Source organism: Marmota monax, unplaced genomic scaffold (genome assembly GCF_021218885.2).
Source record: "Marmota monax isolate L192 unplaced genomic scaffold, Marmota_monax_Labrador192_F-V1.1 WCK01_AAM20220418_F8-fsc00138, whole genome shotgun sequence".
Lineage (NCBI taxonomy): Eukaryota > Metazoa > Chordata > Mammalia > Rodentia > Sciuridae > Marmota > Marmota monax.
Genome location: NW_026692763.1, coordinates 4,786,322 through 4,792,368, shown reverse-complemented (window position 1 = coordinate 4,792,368; position 6,047 = coordinate 4,786,322).

The following is a 6,047-nucleotide window of genomic DNA, read 5'->3' as shown; positions in this document are numbered from 1 at the left end:
GGCACCACCCACACAAGTTCACTCCCCTGGCACCAGGTGGCATTAAGGCTCAGAGGAGACTGGGCCCTGGCGGGCGAGGGGCGCTCACCCACAGGGCCCAGAGGACACTGAGCCCTGGCAGGCGAGGGGCGCTCACCCACAGGGCCCAGGGCAGACTGAGCACTGGCCAGGGAGGGGCGCCCCCCACAGGCCCCAGAGGAGACCCAGGGAGCACTGCTGGGCGAGGGGCGCTCACCCCCAGGACCCAGAGGGGACTGAGAGCCAGGGGCGCTCAGGATCGGGACACGGAGGACACTGGGGACGCGAGGGCGAGGGGCGCTCACCCGCGGGCCCCAGAGGTCAGCGGTCCATAGCGAGCCTGGGGGGCTCACCCCAGAGGCCCCTGCACACCGCGCTCAGGCGGGCGAGGGGCGCTCACCCGCAGCCGCCACCCCCCACCCAGGACAAGAAGCCTGCTGGGCCGCCCCTCCAGAGTCGGGAGCTCTCACCCACAGGACCCTGAAGACACTGGGCACTGATGGGCAAGGGGCGCTCACCCAAAGGCCACAGTGCCCAAGGAATGCTCAGGATCCAGGGACCCTCCCAAGCAGGACCCTGGGGAAAGGGAACAGGGCTGGGACCAGGCGATGGGGGTGGAGGCGGCACCCTCAGCTCCCCCCCTCATCCCAGTGCACTGAGAACTGCCTGGCCAGGGGCGCTCACCAGCAGGGCCCAGAGCACAGGGAGGACTGGAGGCCGCCAGGGAGGGAGGGAGGGGCGCTCACCCACAGCCACCAGGACAGGCCCAGCCCTGCCTGAGGGAGGGGCGGCACCCCCAGGAACTAGGGAAACCTGAGCCCCCCCCCCCAAGTGCCTGGGCTGCTCCCCTCCACACTCAGGGCAGCCTGAGCACTGCTGGGTGAGGGGCGCTCACCCGCAGCACCCTGAGGAGCCCCAGCGCTGGGGGGCAGAGGTTGCTCCCCCCGCAGGGATCCTGGAGCATGAGCACAGGTGGGAGAGGGGCACTCACCCACAGGGCTCAGAGTCCCAGGCGCCTTCTGCAGAGGATCCCTCAGCCCCATGCCTCAGTTACCTGGGCCAGGGTGGAACAGTGGTGCCCTTTCACTGGTCTCAGCAGGTCCCCCATGATGGTGGGGACATGTCCTTTGCCAAATCTGCCACAGTCCTGCCTGCGGAGGTGGGCGGTGGGCTTTGCTCTGGATCCAGAGGTCCCACAGGGTTCTTCCCTGGGGCCAAGAGAGCGCCTGTTGGCCTGTCCCTGGAGATCCTGACAAGCCTTGGAAATTGGCCCTGCAGGCAAGGGTCCCAGGACCTCCACAATGCTGGGCATGTGGCAGGCGTGCACAGGAGCACAGCCCCATGGGCCATAAGGCCGGAAGATAATGTCGCAGGTGGGATGGGTCCGGGTGCGGTCCTCGGTGCCCTTGGAGTTGAGATCCCCTTATGGCGTTCTTGGGGTCGCAGGTTTTGTGGACAAGCCTGCCTGAAGGGCCTCACCAAAGGAGGAGCAAGCCAGGTGTTGGCCAAGAGGAGGGACAATCCACGTGGCTCCAAGTTCCCCAGGGAGCGAGCACAGGGACCCTTCACCCCTCCGTCCCAAGAGGGTGTCCCATGTCCCAGCCTGGCAGGGAGAGGCACCACCCACACAAGTTCACTCCCCTGGCACCAGGTGGCATTCAGGCTGAGAGGAGACTGGGCCCTGGCGGGCAAGGGGCGCTCACCCACAGGGCCCAGAGGACACTGAGCCCTGGCAGGCGAGGGGCGCTCACCCACAGGGCCCAGGGCAGACTGAGCACTGGCCAGGGAGGGGCGCCCCCCACAGGCCCCAGAGGAGACCCAGGGAGCACTGCTGGGCGAGGGGCGCTCACCCCCAGGAACCAGAGGGGACTGAGAGCCAGGGGCGCTCAGCCTGGGTACATGGAGGACACTGGGGACGCGAGGGCGAGGGGCGCTCACCCGCGGGCCCCAGAGGTCAGCGGTCCATAGCAAGCCTGGGGGGCTCACCCCAGAGGCCCCTGCACACCGCGCTCAGGCGGGCGATGGGCGCTCCCCCGCAGCGGCCACCCTCCACCCAGGACAAGAAGCCTGCTGGGCCGCCCCTCCAGAGTCGGGAGCTCTCACCCACAGGACCCTGAAGACACTGGGCACTGATGGGCAAGGGGCGCTCACCCAAAGGCCACAGTGCCCAAGGAATGCTCAGGATCCAGGGACCCTCCCAAGCAGGACCCTGGGGAAAGGGAACAGGGCTGGGACCAGGCGATGGGGGTGGAGGCGGCACCCTCAGCTCCCCCCCCCTCCCAGTGCACTGAGAACTGCCTGGCCAGGGGTGCTCACCAGCAGGGCCCAGAGCACAGGGAGGACTGGAGGCTGCCAAGGAGGGAGGGAGGGGTGCTCACCCACAGCCACCAGGACAGGCCCAGCCCTGCCTGAGGGAGGGGCGCTCACGCCTAGGAACTAGGGAAGCCTGAGTCCCCTGAGGGCCAGGGCTGCTCCCCTGCACACTCAGGGCAGCCTGAGCACTGCTGGGTGAGGGGCGCTCACCCACAGGGCTCAGAGTCCCAGGCGCCTTCTGCAGAGGATCCCTCAGCCCCATGTCTCAGTTACCTGGGCCAGGGTGGAACAGTGGTGCCCTTTCACCGGTCTCAGCAGGTCCCCCATGATGGTGGGGACATGTCCTTTGCCAAATCTGCCACAGTCCTGCCTGCGGAGGTGGGCGGTGGGCTTTGCTCCGGATCCAGAGGTCCCACAGGGTTCTTCCCTGGGGCCAAGATAGCGCCTGGCGGCCTGTCCCTGGAGATCTTGACATTGCAGAAGGAATGCTCAGGATCTAGGGACCCTTCCCAGCAGGACCCTGGGCAAAGGTAACAGGGCTAGGACCAGGCGATGGGGGTGGTGGCGCACACCCTCTGCTCCCCTTTAGCACACTGAGAACTGCCTGGGGAGCGTGCACATGTTCCCTTCACTCCTCTGTGCAAAGAGGCTGCCCCATCCTGACAGGGAAAGACACCACTCCCACAAGTGTAGTCCCCAGGCATGAGGTTTTTTGGTATGAGTTGGGATTGGGCCCTGGAATGGAGTAGTGCTCTTCCATTGTACTCAGAGGTCTCTGAGCTGTGGCATACAAGGGCTCTTTGGGAGTCTGATGACTGGAGCAAGAGGGCACCACCCACAATGTCCCCAGTACCCACTAAGTTGTGCTAGCGGATCAGAGATCCCCTATAGAACACTGATCAGAGTATTGTAGTGGTGGTCATTCTCAGGACACTGAGGACACTTGGGTCTCATTTTCATGGGCCTCTTCTTGTGCAGTGCAGAGTAGACATGTGCATTAGCGCCTAAAGTGCTTACCTAGACCTCCTCATTTATCTGGGGCTGGTGGATGAGAGGTGCTCCCTCTCAGGCCTTAGAGGAGATTGATTACTGATTGGCAATAAATGACAGGTTTCACTGATTAGACCTTGAGGACACTGAGCACTTTGGGAAGGGCCCTCACCTGCTGAACCTGGGTGCACATATCTGAGAGGCTCTCAGCTTCCAGATTGAGAAGATCCTGGGTTTTCGTGGGCGATGGCCCCTCTCCGCAGGCCTCAGTGTAGACTGGTATATAGTGGGCCAGGGGCGTTTACCCATAGTACTCAGTGGAGACTGGACCTCAGACCTCAGACGCTATCCACGGATCCCTGAGAACACTGAGCACTCCTGGGCAAGTGATGCTCACCTGCAGGCCATAATTCTGATGTGAAATAATAGGCTAGGTGCCCCCCTTAAAGCATGACCTTGAGTAACCTGAGCATGGGGAGGTGGGGTGGTCGTGGGGGGTGCTCATACCTGGAGTCCACTGAGCTCAATGATCACTGCTGGGTGAGGGGCACTGCCCCACAGTGCCTAGAATACACTGGGGACTGGAGTCTCCTTGGAGCTCACCCATAGGAACCAGGGCAGACCTAGCACTGCTGAATTAGTGGCATGAGTCACAGGAACCAGGGGAGACAGAACCACCTTGTGCCAGTTCTGCTCATTCTCCACACTCGGGTCTGTCTGAGCTCTGCTGGTTAAGTTTTGCTCACCCACAGGACCCTGAGGCAATTGAACATGGGTGAGCTTGAGCATGAGGGTTTCTCACTTTCATGACCCAGACAACACTTGGGATTGATACATGAAGGGTGCTTGTTGGCATCACCTGGGGATTAAATAGTGAAAGGTGACAGAACCCACCCATCCACATGACCCTGAGGAGACTGAGCCCTGCTTGGCTTGTGGTGCTCATCCATAGCCTGCAGTGCAGAATGAACAATGGGCAAGGGGACCTCACTAACAGGACCTTGAGGAAAATGAACAGTGGTGGGCGTAAGCCATGTACCTGGAGGACCCTGAGGACACTGATCACTGCTGGGCAAGGACTGCTCACTCACAGGATCCAGAGCACACTGGGGTCCTTGCTGCTAGTAAAGCTCCCCTATAGGAACCAGGGCAGACTCACCACTGTTAAGGGCACTCACTCAAAGGAACTAGGGAAAACTGAGCCCCCATGGGCCAGGCGTGCTCACCCTCAACATTCAGTCTGTCTGAGCATTGCTCACCCATAGGATCCAGAGGACTCTGGTGATTTGAGGAGGAGAGGTGCTCATCCATAGGTATCAGGGCAGACTCAGCTCAGGTGACAGAGTGTCCCTCACTGGCAGGAACTAGGATAGACTGCACTGAGGGGCCAGCGTACTCACCTCCACACTCCGGTGTCTCTGAGCACTGCTGGGTGAGGGGCGCTCAACCATAGGATCCAGACAACACTGAGCCCTGAGGGACTAATTGTGCTCATCCAAGGGAGCCATGCAGACTGAGCTCTTGTGGGAGAGGGGCCCTCAGCCTCAGTACTCAGAGTGACTGAGTCCTGGTGCTGTAGCCACATCTCACAGAAAACTAGAGAAAAATGAGCACTTTTAGGTGTGATCTGCTCTCCCACAAGACCACGAGGAAACAGCACTGGTGATGGAGGTGCACGTCACATGTGCCCCAAGGCACTAAGGTCCCAGAGGGGACTGGGTACTCCTGGGCATGGGGCACTCATCCACAGGACCCTGAGTGGACTGAGTACCACTGGGCAAAGGTCCTGTGTCACCAATTAATGTCTTATTCCTCACTGTTCTCAGATGTCTCCTGTTCTGATGTGACATTGGCGCCGATCTGTAGGTTTCATGGGTTCTTCCTCTTGGAAACAGGGCGCCATGTCCTGTGCCTCACTGTGTCCTCTCCCCTGGTGGTCTGAGAAGTGTCTCCAGGTAGTCTGTTGGGGCTCCGCCCACCCTCTCTCCTTTGTATCCAGGATGTTATTGATGTCATAATGGGTGGGGGAGGGGCAGGCACAGCTGCTTGGAGAGGTGTCAGTGCCCTCAAGACTGACTGTCCTCCAGTCTAACCTTTCATTAGACCTAATGACCTCTGCCCCCACTGGTTCAAGTCAGAGACCTGAAGAGCCTTGGTCAAATTCAGTTTCTGATTCTTGTTCCTTGAATTGAATGATTCCATTGGGGGTGCTGTCCTGGGCATCAGGGATTTGGGGTCACAATGTGACCATGGTGTTTGAGTTTCCCATCTAGCCCCTGCTGGAGCCAAGGGCCTCTTTGTCCCCTGCTTTCTAAATAGGGACCCCACGCCTGGTCTCTAAACCTTGTTTCCTCTGTGCTCAGTCCCGGGAAGCCTAGGTCTCCCCTTTCTCTTCTCCCCTTCTCCAGACCTCCCCAGGCACGTGCAGACTGCCATGCTGCACTGGGTCTTCTGACCCTGACAGGAGTCCCATAGGCTCCTGTGTGGTGCTCATTGAAGGGTGAGAAGAAAGTCCTACCACAGGCCCGGGATCTCTCATAGTTCCCAGGGCTCCTCAGCCAGGTGCACTGTGACCAGGCAGAGCCTGCCCCTCCACCACAGGCTACCCCCAGTGTCCCCAGGGCTACAGAGCTGGGGCATGTTACCAACTTGCTATCCAAGGAGGAAGGCATGTGTCCTCACCTCCCAGGTGTGGAGAAGAAACAGCTACATCTTCCTGGGATCTC